Genomic DNA, 13561 nt, shown 5'->3' with positions numbered 1-13561 from the left:
ACTTATGATATTCCCCAGCCCACCCCTAGCATAGCTGTCAGAAGCCGGACCTGTTCAGACTTACATCAGGTCTGCTTTTAAATACATGTGTCAGGATTTTTAACATATTTACAGGTTAAAAAATTATATTATTGGCAGTTTATAGTATGCATCTAGTTCAAGTGGATGAATATGTTAGTGGGGCACAAACCCACCTGCCTCTAGATGAGCTTTGGCTGAAAATCGCACAATTTCATGAACTTGTAGTCTGTTCACAGCATGTCTTCAAAGCAGATTTGTTAAAAAAAAAAATTCTGGGTATTTAGAACATAAACTTTAATTTGAGAATAATTATTTATTTTTTTATTTATTTTTTATTTATGATATCTAAAGTGTCTGACTGACAGAATCTCTGGTACGGAATAGAAATTAGGGAAAGTTTTTCCACCACCAGTGAATCAATAATGAAAGACATGGAAAGGGGAGATTTATTTATTTATTTGTTACAAATAAAAAGCAAAGCAGAGAAAAATCAGTGGGTTCAGTCAACCTTGTTTCATTCACAACAGCTTTAAACCAGTATACATATAATGAATTAGACTGAGGGAAGTTTAAAGAAATGAATTTTTATCAGATCATTTTTTACATCATAACCAATTGCTATAATTTTCTCTTATACAAAACAAGATACTACCAATAGTTAAAATAGTGTCCCCAAAGGAATTTGGACAGTATTTGGTCACACTTAAAAAAATAAAATGTAATGTTATTGCATTAGATAACAAAATATCAAAGCTAGTGAGCCTAATCTCATATGTAACTGTGTGGACATTTTTGCAAAAGGATAGTACGTGGTTCATTATATGTATGACAGCAGTTCTGAGGTGAAATGTTCACAGTGTGGCGCTAAAAGTGAGTTAAATGTTTTCCCAAACAAATAAAACTGACTTCCCTAAACCTTGAACCTATACCTAAATGATAGTGTCATATAAAGCAAATGTGAGATGAAAAACACAATTCCTGAAGCAACCACGTCATTTTGTGGTGCTTCTACGACACTTTTGGGTCACGTATCGACTCGCGTTCTCTTCAGGACTCGTCCTTTACATCGGAAGTGCAACACTATCAGTTAATCTACCACACAATTTGATCACACTTGAACAAGATTGTAAATGTAGTTAGTTATGTAATGGAAACATTCAAATGTATCACCTTTCAAGCCGTGCGCTATAGAAAAGTGTTTAGAAGTCATAAGATAGCACAGCGAAACGTGTTTATGAACTGATACTTTGAACTGATTACTTGTGATATGTGTGAAAGTGAAGAAATACGTACAATGAGCCACGTAAAAAATTTTTTTTAGCGAAAATATATAGTAATGTGATTCTATGAGGTGTTTTTTTAAGAGGAACATATTTTTATTGACATACTGATCAGTAGTCTAGAAGCTGGAGCTTTGACTGAACTGTGTGTAGACACTTCTTGTCTTGAGTTTGTTTAGAAATGCAGTGATGTTTCAAGGGCTGATGGATTACTGGCATTTCCTGCTTTCCCATTCCAATTTAGGATGAGATATCTGAGGAGCACATTTTAGACAGGCCCTCCACCCTCTCCTGTATTTACCACAAGATAAACAGAAATAGTATTTACATCCTCAGAGATACTGTTAGTTTATAAATGGACCCAGATCAAGGTCATATCAATAATGACTTTAAATGCCTGCATGATTATTTTGACTTATTAATTAAAAAAAAGGCACTGTTACAGTAGATCACGCTGATAGAATCACACAGCCACAAATTGTAATGAGTTAAATTGTAAGAAATTAACCCTACAATTGACATAGTATTTGAGCATTTAAAGAAATATTCTAGGTTTAGTACATGTTAAACTCAACCGACAGCATTTGTGTCATAATGTTGATTACCACAAAAAATAAGTTTGACTCATCCTTCCTTTTCGTAACCCCCCCAAAAAAGAAAAAAGAAGCAAAAATCGAGGTTACAGTGAGGCACTTACAATGGAAGTGAATGGGGCCAATTTTTGGAGAGTTTAAAGGCAGAAATGTGAAGACTATAATTTTATAAAAGCACTTACATTAATTTGTAACAGCATAAGGACGGGCAAGGAGGAGGCGGGAACCGGCTGAACAGTCAACATAAAGGTTTAATAATAAAAATGAACTTAAAACAACATCAAACATAAACGAACAGACACACATATGCAGCGCAGCCGCGTTCGTCTCTCTCTCTCGAACTGGCGCCTCCAGCTCCCCTTTATCTCGCTCTCCCGCTGATCAGCTGATTCAGAGCCTGCCCTGCACCATCACGGCCCGGCCACGCCCTCCTCCTCATCACATAATTCTTCTGTTAAAACTTGTGCATTATTTAAATTGTAAATTTAATGTACATTTTTACAGTTGTTTTAGGGTTCACAGGGTTACATTGTCATGGCAAAATTTTAACTTTACACAGAAAAGGTTAGTAAGTAATTGTATCACTTTTTGTGGCTATTGAAATTGTAAGTTTTGTAATGTTCAAGGATTGGCCCCATTCACTTCCACTGTATGTGATCTGTAACCCAGATTTTTCTATTTTTATTTTATTTCTTTAATTTTTTTGAGAAGGAGGCACAATACAAAATTAAGTTTTGTGGCAATCAACATTATGCCACAACTGCATTTGATAATGAATTTAAAACCAAGTGGCATTTGACTTAAAGAAATATACTACAAACACATGTTTCGAGCAAAACATTTCACAAAAAAGTTTAAGTTTTGAATGAAAAGGCCACTTGGACACTTTATTTGGACACTCCAGATTTTGCTTAACACTATAAACGTTATTGCTTGGTTCCAGCGTTCCCATGATCTGGGTGTAACTGTTTATTTCCATAATAAATACATGCATTACCTGTGACAGTGATTACATGCTTTCTGCTCCATCACCTGGCAACCATGCAAGGCCCTAAATTGCAGACAGCCATTGGATTAGAACTCTTTTATCTTTATTTTTAAAGAGTGCATTTGTCATGGCAACCAGTTCAACAAACCCTTTATCTCTCTCTGTCTCTCTCTGTTGACCCAAGTGATGGGTAAGTGTGGCCTCCCTGGTGAGCTCACAGACAATGGCAACAGATTGATCCATCTTTGCTCAAGCCAAGAGTTGTACATTGGTGCTACGAAATTCCCCGACAAGGACATCCAGAAGTATACATGGCAGTCTCCAAAAGAAACCAAATTGATCATGTCCTGTAAGTAGAAGTTTCCAAGGCTCACTGATGGATGTAAGAACACATCGTGGTGCGGATATCTACAGTGATCACCAATTACTTGTTGGAACTATCAGGTTAAGGTTGGCCAAAATCCGGAAACGACCTTCTGTTGCCCGTCGGTTCAATGTGAGCAGGCTCAAAGAACCAAATGTAGCAGCTGACTTTTTCTCAAGGATGGACCAGCTGCTTGAATGTCAGCGAGTAGAAGACAAGTGGGAACACATTGTGACGTAATGCAGCACAGCGGCTGAAGAAACACTTGGCTTTGTGATGCAAGAAAAGAAGCCACGGATCCAGGACACCACATGGCTAAAAATTCAAGAGTGCACAAGGCTGAAACACCAGCTAGACCAGCTGCACCCTGAACAGCAGCTACAGTCTGAAATAGTGGAGCAGTACAACAGCACTGAGTGAGTAACACTGCAGTGAATGCAGAGTATGCCGTAAGAAATGGGGATATGCACGGTGTGTACCAAGCCATTCGCCAACTTAGCGGCAGGGGTTTGAAGGTTGCCCGCCGTTGAAGAGCTGAGAAGATCACACATTCACAACTGAAGAACAACAACTAGAGCACTGAAAAGAGCATTTCTCATCTATGCCCTCTGAGGCAAATGAGTCGAGTCCTTTCCAACTTCAAACTAGACGCAATGCTTGCCGAACAATCCGCACAGACCCTCCTGATCTGTCTGAAGTGGAATCTGCAATTGAGAACTTGAAGTCCACCAAGCCCCCGGCCCTGTCAACATCGACAACTAAAGTTGGACTGAAGCTTAACGTTAAGAAGACCAAACTGTTGCGGATAGGCACAAATGACACCCAGCCGTTGCTCCTAGATGGGGTAGTCATCAAAGACATTGAGGTATTCTGTTATCTCGGTCGCAAAGTGATTAAAAATGGTGGAACTGATGCTGACATTGGAAATTGCATCAACAGAGCTCGCCAAGCCTATTTCGCGCTGAGCAAGGTATTGAAGTCATCTACCATATCCAAGAACCTGAAGCTTGGCATCTTTAGTGCTTGTGTAGAGAGTATGCTCCTGTATGGCAGTTAAACTTGGGGTATCACACAGCAAAACATCAAATGTTTGCAAATGTTATCCTACTGATCTGCTTGGGCTCACTGGTAGAAATGCAATGGCCAGTGAAATCAAGATGAATTGGTCATGCCCTCCGTTGGCCTCCCCAAGACATCAGCAGAACTGCGCTTGATTGAATCTCCCAAGACAATCGTAGACCTGGGCTACCAATCAACACATGGTGCAGAACGGTAGCAAAGAAAGCTGAAGGCAATGGCAAAACATGGTGGCAAGTCAAGCTGCTGGCAAACAACCTTGAGGCGTGGAGACGTCGATTCACGATGTTGATGCGCTATGCTCCTCTTAGGAGCCATAGCAAGCACACATGTCTCTCTCTGTCACTGTGTGTATTTATGGTAACAGGTGCATGATCAAATGTGTGCAGTCTTATCAAAGTACAGCTTAAAAATGTGTTTCCTTTGAAGCTCAATGGGGAATAAGATTTACAGAAAGGCTCAATATTGATGATTCACAGTCATGATTATGTTTTTATGAAGTTTTGTCTAACACCCTGGCTACACCAGATGAGAGCGTCTCGTCACATTGTGTCAAAAGCAAATTGCTCCCATATGCTGTCTACACTGGGTGCATAAGTCGAGTCGCGCTGACAGTAAACAGATGCCCCGTTCTATTGCTGATGCGCTGCAGAGCTACTCCTGACACCTTGACGTTATTATACCATCTGTCTGAAATACAGTTATTTTACTTACCAAATATCATATGTGTGAATTTCTTTTGCCATGAAGTTTATTCGTTAAATATTTAAATAACTTCTGAACATAACATCAAAAACATATAATATGATAACATTATATTTATAATTAGGCTATATACTTCCAATGGATTTCCATTGCTAATAAAGTAGGATTAAGGTCGTTCACCCATTTAACCATTGCTCAAGCTCATAACTGATTGAATCCCAGATAGCACACCTACTGTACATCTCAGAGAATTTTATTTTAAATATTTTCATCTGTAAAGCAACACAATCTAAATAACATCTGCTAAACGTCTTAAAAAGATCAGATTTACAAACATTCTAAATCATCAACATCTCAAAGAAATCTGCTGAATGTTTTATTGACATCCGAGGAAACGTCTTTTAAGCGCGTTGCAGATGAGCAAATAACATAAAAAATCCTCCAGAAGTAAACACACACATCAAATAGACGTCAGGTTGATGTACGTGTGCTATCAGGGTTCATATTTGCTGTACGTCATTTAGAATGTTAATTTCGACACGTCCAGTGTAGACAGCCTCAAGTCGTTGCAGTACGTCATGTCAACTGATGCACTCAGTGTAAGGGTGGGTGAATCTCATGAAAACTTTCATGAAATGTTGCATCGTATTTCATATTTCACCCCAAAATGTGGGTGAGAAACAGATCAATATTTAAGTCCTTTTTTACTATAAATGTTCCTCCTTGCTCAGTCAATCTCCACTTTAACTTCCACTTTCACATTCTTCTTCTTCTGTTTTTGGTTATTCACATTCTTCATGCATATTGCCCCCTACTTGGTAGGGAGAAGAATTTCTAGCAAAAAAGTACTTAAATATTGATCTGTTTCTCCCCACACCTATCATATCACTTCTGAAAATATGGATTAAAACACTGGAGTTTTATGGATTACTTTTATGCCACCTTTATGTGCTTTTTGGAGCGTCAAAATTGTGGCACCCATTCACTATATTAGTGCATTATATTACAGTGTCAGTGCTGGGTAGTAACGGATTGCATGTAATCTGAATTACGTAATCAAATTACAAAATCAAGTACTTGTAATTGGATTAAATTACATTATAAAATACTCATAATCGGACTACAGTTACTTTTTTATAGATTACATGATTACATATTAACAAGGCAATGACAGTAAATTGTTAATAATGTATTGATCAGCCTAATCATTCTCTTTTTTCCATCTTTTACATTTTTCATTCTAAATCAACACACCACTGATATACGTTCAGTAAGTCTTTGAGTGTTTTTGGAAGAGAGAGGGAGGGGAAGGGTTGTGTGTAGTGCACTCAGAACTGATACTCGCTGCTAGCCAGCCAGGTGAAGTTGTAGTGGTCTGTCTCAGCATTTAACCACTGGATCTATAGAGAGAATTTCATTTTTAAGAATGAAATTACACCAACAGTGTGCAGCTCACACATTGAACTTAATTGCTTTAAAGGATCTAGTGTATGCCATCTCTAAGGGTCCTGCCCACAGGGTACATTATAGTTCAACTGCAAAATGTGCTGCAGTATGAAACAAAGCCCATCGTCCTACTGTTGCTGCTGATGCAGTGAGTCCACTGCATGAAGCTTGACATAAAACTTGACACAACTGTTCCTTGTGTGACTCAGATGTTTTAAAATATTCTGTTAAGGGGTGATTCACCCCTTAACAGATCATGTTTATGTTGGACTTTTTTTTTTATTGAAACTCAGTGGAATCTCATGGTCACTAGACACTAGACACTGCAGTTGTGATGTTTTGTTAGTGATATTTACTCCATAATTGTACTTCTGAAGTGGAATTATTTTCAAAGTACAAATACAATAATAGATTACTTTTACATTCTTCTGCTCTGTCCAAATATAAATGTCTGTAAACAGTGTTAAGAATGGCTCTCTTTGACCTTCTCTCCTTTCATGTGTAATGGAATTTAACTCTACTTCATATTTACATACTTGCACAAGTAGACTGGCAGATAAGATCAAGACTTCACATATTTGGCCTGTTCTGAATCTCAAGTGTTTGATTTTACTGCCTGTAATGAATGGAAATACTCACTTTTTAAGTGCACTGCTTTTACAATATTTATGATGAACCGATGATATATAACTCCAGCAAATTATTCTGGTCACCAGCAAGAATTTACAGATGAAAAACTTTCCACTAATGCACGTGTTCTTCATATGAGAACATCTAAATAGATTCCTCATACACTACAGTGCTATTTAACCACATACTCCACAAATAGTTTTTCAACTGAATGTTCTTGAACACATCCACAATATTCACAGTTGCTGTTAAGTAACTGCAATGTGACAGTTTGCCCCGACCTGACATTTATGACAAATACCTTTCTATTCTATTCCAAGACTATTATAAATATAAATATATAAATACATAAAGTCTTTTATTTGACAGTAGGTTAAACACATAAATGCTCTCCACAACATTAGAAAAAATAACGTTGAATGTTTTCCAATGCTGGACAAATAACAAAATGACATCAACTTCACTTTTCACATTAACCAGTGCAAGAAGTGACTTTTTGTTATACTTAAAATTGAGCCTGATACTAAAAATAATTCTTTAAACATCATAATATTAATAATAATAAGAAGAATAGTAATAATAGTTACATCAATTAAAACCGATGTAACCTTTTAAATACAGCTGCAATGATCTGGGTACTGAAATAAGGACTGTCCTGTCTTTTTACAACTGCTTTCCAAAAGCACAGACCTTCTTTTAGTATTCATCCTTTTGTGGATAGATAACAGACTCCAGTGGGTAGAGGCCCTGTTTATTGACACATTTGAAATGACATGTGGAATAACTGGAAGTCCATATAAAAGGAAAGAATACTTATATGTAGTGTTCCTTCTGGCTGAAAATAAAGGCTACATATAGTATTCAAGAAGGACGTAGCAGCAAACTTATTTCTATTTGTGGGTGGCATTTACTTAATCTTATATTCGTTGATCACGTACACGTTTTTATGCCTTACGAAGGTAAATACTGGATGTGATGTATTGATTGTTGTGATGTCTGCTGATGTAAATACATCACCACATATGTGTTAAATTGCGAGAATGGTTTGTGATCTTGGAAGCATCAGTTTGAAAGAGCAAACAAAAAAACAAACAAACAAACAAAAAAAAATCATATACTGTATCACTGCCATTGTTTTCCAACTAAATGAATGTGTGTATGAATTTAGAGTTGACATGGATTTACATTATAGCTGTGAAATTGTGAAAAAAACGTGCTGTTGCTTAAAAACCTAATAAAGAATTGTACATTTTAGTTACTTTATTTCTTTCCAGAGAAAACGTAATATTATTTATTTCTGACACATCTAAGCCTATGTTGATACAATAACATTTATCATTTTCTGGCAGGGCAAGTTTAAATCTGAACTAATGGCCAGACTGGGTCAGTTCACTTGTTTACGGAAACAGCTATTACAAAAATATGATGATATTAGAAATTTAGTTGAGAAAACATTTCCTGGGGTTAATGACACGACGCTCATTTTTTTTCTTCTTCTTTTAAACATTTGTTTTCAATTATTCAGAAATACTGCAATTTGCACAAAAACAATTATACAGTTACTATGATGAACATGTTTTCAGTTTCTGAATCCAAAGTCATTTTAATATTTTTAAATTAAAAAATGTCATGTGGTGTAACTGTCCAGACTCAGAGACAGTCAATCAAAGTCATTAAAAATAATGGTATGTGTAGTGCAGAATAATCTTTTATTTTTATTTTTTATTTATATATTTTATTTGGAATGCCCAATTCCCAATTCGCTCTAAGTCCTCGTGGTGGCGTAGTGACTCACCTCAATTTGGGTGGCAAAGGACGAATCTCAGTTGCCTCCATGTCTGAGACCATCAATCTGCGCATCTTATCACATGGCTTGTTGAGCGCGTTACTGTGGAGACCTAGCGCATGTGGAGGCTCATGCTATTCTCCACGGCATCCACGCACAACTCACCATGCGCCCCACCGAAAGCGAGAACCCATTATAGCGACCACGAGGAGGTTAACCCAACGTGACTCTACCCATCCTAGCAACCGGGCCAATTGGTTGCTTAGGAAGCTTGACTGGAGTCACACAGCACGCCCTGGATTTGAACTTGCGACTCCAGGTGTGGTAGAGAATAATCTTTTATGAATATTTCTCAAAACAATAAGAAGTGAAACAATTGTGATTTAAAATGTGATTCATATTTGAAAAACTTGTTTCCACTAAATCAAAGTCAGGTGGTGTGACCAACATGTAGGCCGACATTTTGCTGTTTATGTTGACATAAAACATGAGACAGAGAAGATCTCTTTAGACCTCAAAACTGAGCGTGAATTTGAAAATATCAGATATTTTGACATTTTTATGAAAAGGCCCATTTTTTTTCAGGTCATGTGGTGTAACCCTGAGAAATCTTGATATTCTTGATTAAAAATTCATGATATTTGAAATATATATATACATTTCTTACCTTGAAAAAATGTGTTTGAAAACTTTTTTGACATTAATGATTAATGATGATTAATGAAGTTGTGTACAATCTCATGTAATATAGGTGAAAGGATTATTTTAATTATTTTTACTTGATGGTTACACCGCATGACACTTAAAGTCATTAAATAAATTCTTTGTAGAAAATGCTATAAATTTTTTCGAAAAAATTCATGAAACGAAATAGGACACAAAGATTACATTTCTACGAACTTGATACGTGTGTTTTAAACTAGACTTTTAAAACATTTAACATTTTTTGTCACCTTGGACAACCTAATTTGTCAATGAATGACCCCTAATGTTATGAACTAGGTGTTTGAGCACAAGAGACAGGGGTTTTACAAACAAAATTGCAGGTTTTACTGGATCCAGAAAATATATACATTTACAAATCCAAATCAACAAAAAGAACTGACATAACTAAATAGTTCAGGCCTATAAAAGAAACCAGTTGAATGGATCAAAACTAATAATAAGCACAGATATTAAAATGATAGTTCACTCTCATGCCATCCCAGATGTGTGTAATGTTGCTGCTGGCACCGGCAATGACGAAGATGATGGAGAAGTGATGAACCCAAGTGCGATTTTATTTACAATAGTGAAATCCAATAACCCTAATTATAAACATGAACTAAAACCATAAATATGAACAATGAACATAAACTTGACTTAACATAAATATAAATGAACACTAAACTTGGCTAGGCTTGGCTTGAATTAAACAACGTTACAAACACAACACCTGACATCAGACAATGACAAACATGAGGGCTTAAATACAAGGACATGGTGAACAAGTAAACAAGACAACCAATCACAAGACTAAACTATAAACAAGATAACAAGACTAAATGAACTATAACCAATGAAAAGAAAAGACACATAAACAGGGGAAACACATGACAAGATCACATGAGGGAACATGAGGGGCATGGAGCAGACTCAGGCAGATGGCCAGGAGACCAGGGAGACCAGAGCAGACCAGGTGGAAGGCCAGGAGACCAGAGCAGATCAGACGGATGGCCAGGAGACCAGGGAGACCAGAGCAGATCAGACAGATGGCCAGGAGACCAGAGCAGATCAGACGGACGGCCAGGAGACCAGGGAGACCAGAGCAGATCAGGCAGATGGCCAGGAGACCAGAGCAGATCAGGCGGACGGCCAGGAGACCAGGGAGACCAGAGCAGATCAGGTGGACAGCCAGGAGACCAGAGAGACCAGAGCAGATCAGACAGACAGCCAGGAGACCAGGGAGACCAGAGCAGATCAGGTGGATGGCCAGGAGACCAGAGCAGATCAGGTGGACGGCCAGGAGACCAGAGCAGATCAGGCGGACGGCCAGGAGACCAGAGCAGATCAGGCGGATGGCCAGGAGACCAGAGCAGATCAGACGGACAGCCAGGAGACCAGGGAGACCAGAGCAGATCAGACAGATGGCCAGGAGACCAGAGCAGATCAGACGGACGGCCGGGAGACCAGGGAGACCAGAGCAGATCAGGCAGATGGCCAGGAGACCAGAGCAGATCAGGCGGACGGCCAGGAGACCAGGGAGACCAGAGCAGATCAGGTGGACAGCCAGGAGACCAGAGAGACCAGAGCAGATCAGACAGACAGCCAGGAGACCAGGGAGACCAGAGCAGATCAGGTGGATGGCCAGGAGACCAGAGCAGATCAGGCGGACGGCCAGGAGACCAGAGCAGATCAGGTGGATGGCCAGGAGACCAGAGAAGATCAGGCAGACACCAGGAAACCAAGGAGATGACCTCAAGTTGGGGACTGGGTCAGGAATCCTGGGAGGCAGCCACAGGGCCGAGACAGGGTCAGAAGGCCTGGGAGGTGGCCGCAGGGCTGAGACAGGGTCAGGAGGCCTGGGAGGCGGCTACAGGACAGGGACAGGTTCAGGCGGTGGAGCCGCTGTAGGAGGAGCCTCTGTGGGAGCGGGCGGAGCCGCAGGAGGAATAGTCTCTGGGGGAGCGGGCAGAGCCGTGGAAGGCTGTGGGGGTGGAGCCGTGGAAGGCTGTGGGGGCGGAGCCGTATTAGGCTCAAGGGGCGGAGCCGTGGAAGGAAGAGCCATGGCAGGCTCGAGACAAAGAGTCCTGGATGAATGGGAAACGACCTCCGTGGTCACGAAAATGGGAAAAGACTCGGGAATGACCTCCGTGGTCAAGAACATGGGAAACGACCACTGTGGTCATGGGCATGGGCAGAGACTCGGGAACGACCTCTGTAGTTGTGGGCATGGGCAGAGATTTGGGAACGACCTCCGTGGTCGTGTACATGGGAAGAGACTCAGGAATGACCTCTGTGCTAGTGGGCATGGGAAGAGATTCGGGAATGACATCTGTGGTCGTGGGAGGAGATTCGGGAACGACCTCTGTAGTTGTGGGCATGGGCAGAGACTTGGGAATGACCTCCGTGGTTGTGTACATGGGAAGGGACTCGGGAACGACCTCCGTGGTCGTGTACATGGGAAGAGATTCGGGAATGACTTCTGTGGTCGTGGGCATGGGAAGAGATTCGGGAATGACATCTGTGGTCGTGGGCATGGGAGGAGACTCGGAAAGGACCTCCGTGGTCGTGTACATGGGAAGAGACTCGGGAATGACCTCTGTGGTCGTGGGCATGGGAAGAGATTCGGGAATGACTTCTGTGGTCGTGGGCATGGGAAGAGATTCGGGAATGACATCTGTGTTCGTGGGCATGGGAGGAGACTCGGAAACGACCTCCGTGGTCGTGTACATGGGAAGAGACTCGGGAATGACCTCTGTGGTCGTGGGCATGGGAAGAGATTCGGGAATGACTTCTGTGGTCGTGGGCATGGGAAGAGATTCGGGAATGACATCTGTGTTCGTGGGCATGGGAGGAGACTCGGAAACGACCTCCGTGGTTGTGTACATGGGATGAGACTTGGGAATGACCTCTATGGTCGTGGGCATGGGAGGAGACTTGGGAACGGAAACTTTCTTCTCTTCCTCCTCCTCTGGATGGCCAAAGTTGGCAACGCTGGCTCTGGGACGGACGAGGCTGGCAACGCAGGCTCTGGGACGGACGAGGCTTCTAGCTTGTTGGCCGTGGCAGGCGTGGGCGTTGGCTCGTTGGCCATGGCAGTCGTGGCCATTGGCTCGTTGACCATAATGTGGGACTCCGGCTCAGCATCCGCCTCCCCCACAGTGAACGTAGAACCAATGATCTGTAGGGCAAGATCAATATACCGAGCGAGGCTGAGGGAACTGTGACCACCAGGCATCAGGGAGGAAATTGGCTCACTTAATCCGAACCGGAAGTCTTTGAGGGTGACCTCATTAAAGTCCACCTCGCTGGCCAGAGAGCAGAAGTCCTCCACATATTCACATATTCCAGGGATCGATTTCCGCTGCCGCTGTAGGAGGAGCCTCTGTGGGAGCGGGCGGAGCCGCAGGAGGAATAGTCTCTGGGGGAGCGGGCAGAGCTGTGGAAGGCTGTGGGGGTGGAGCCGTGGAAGGCTGTGGGGGCGGAGCCGTATTAGGCTCGAGGGGCGGAGCCGTGGAAGGAAGAGCCATGGCAGGCTCGAGACAAAGAGTCCTGGATGAATGGGAAACGACCTCCGTGGTCACGAAAATGGGAAAAGACTCGGGAATGACCTCCGTGGTCGAGAACATGGGAAACGACCACTGTGGTCATGGGCATGGGCAGAGACTCGGGAACGACCTCTGTAGTTGTGGGCATGGGCAGAGATTTGGGAACGACCTCCGTGGTCGTGTACATGGGAAGAGACTCAGGAATGACCTCTGTGCTAGTGGGCATGGGAAGAGATTCGGGAATGACATCTGTGGTCGTGGGAGGAGATTCGGGAATGACCTCTGTAGTTGTGGGCATGGGCAGAGACTTGGGAATGACCTCCGTGGTTGTGTACATGGGAAGGGACTCGGGAACGACCTCCGTGGTCGTGTACATGGGAAGAGATTCGGGAATGACTTCTGTGGTCGTGGGCATGGGAAG

Source organism: Myxocyprinus asiaticus, chromosome 11 (genome assembly GCF_019703515.2).
Source record: "Myxocyprinus asiaticus isolate MX2 ecotype Aquarium Trade chromosome 11, UBuf_Myxa_2, whole genome shotgun sequence".
NCBI classification, from domain to species: domain Eukaryota; kingdom Metazoa; phylum Chordata; class Actinopteri; order Cypriniformes; family Catostomidae; genus Myxocyprinus; species Myxocyprinus asiaticus.
This window is presented reverse-complemented; position numbering follows the sequence as displayed.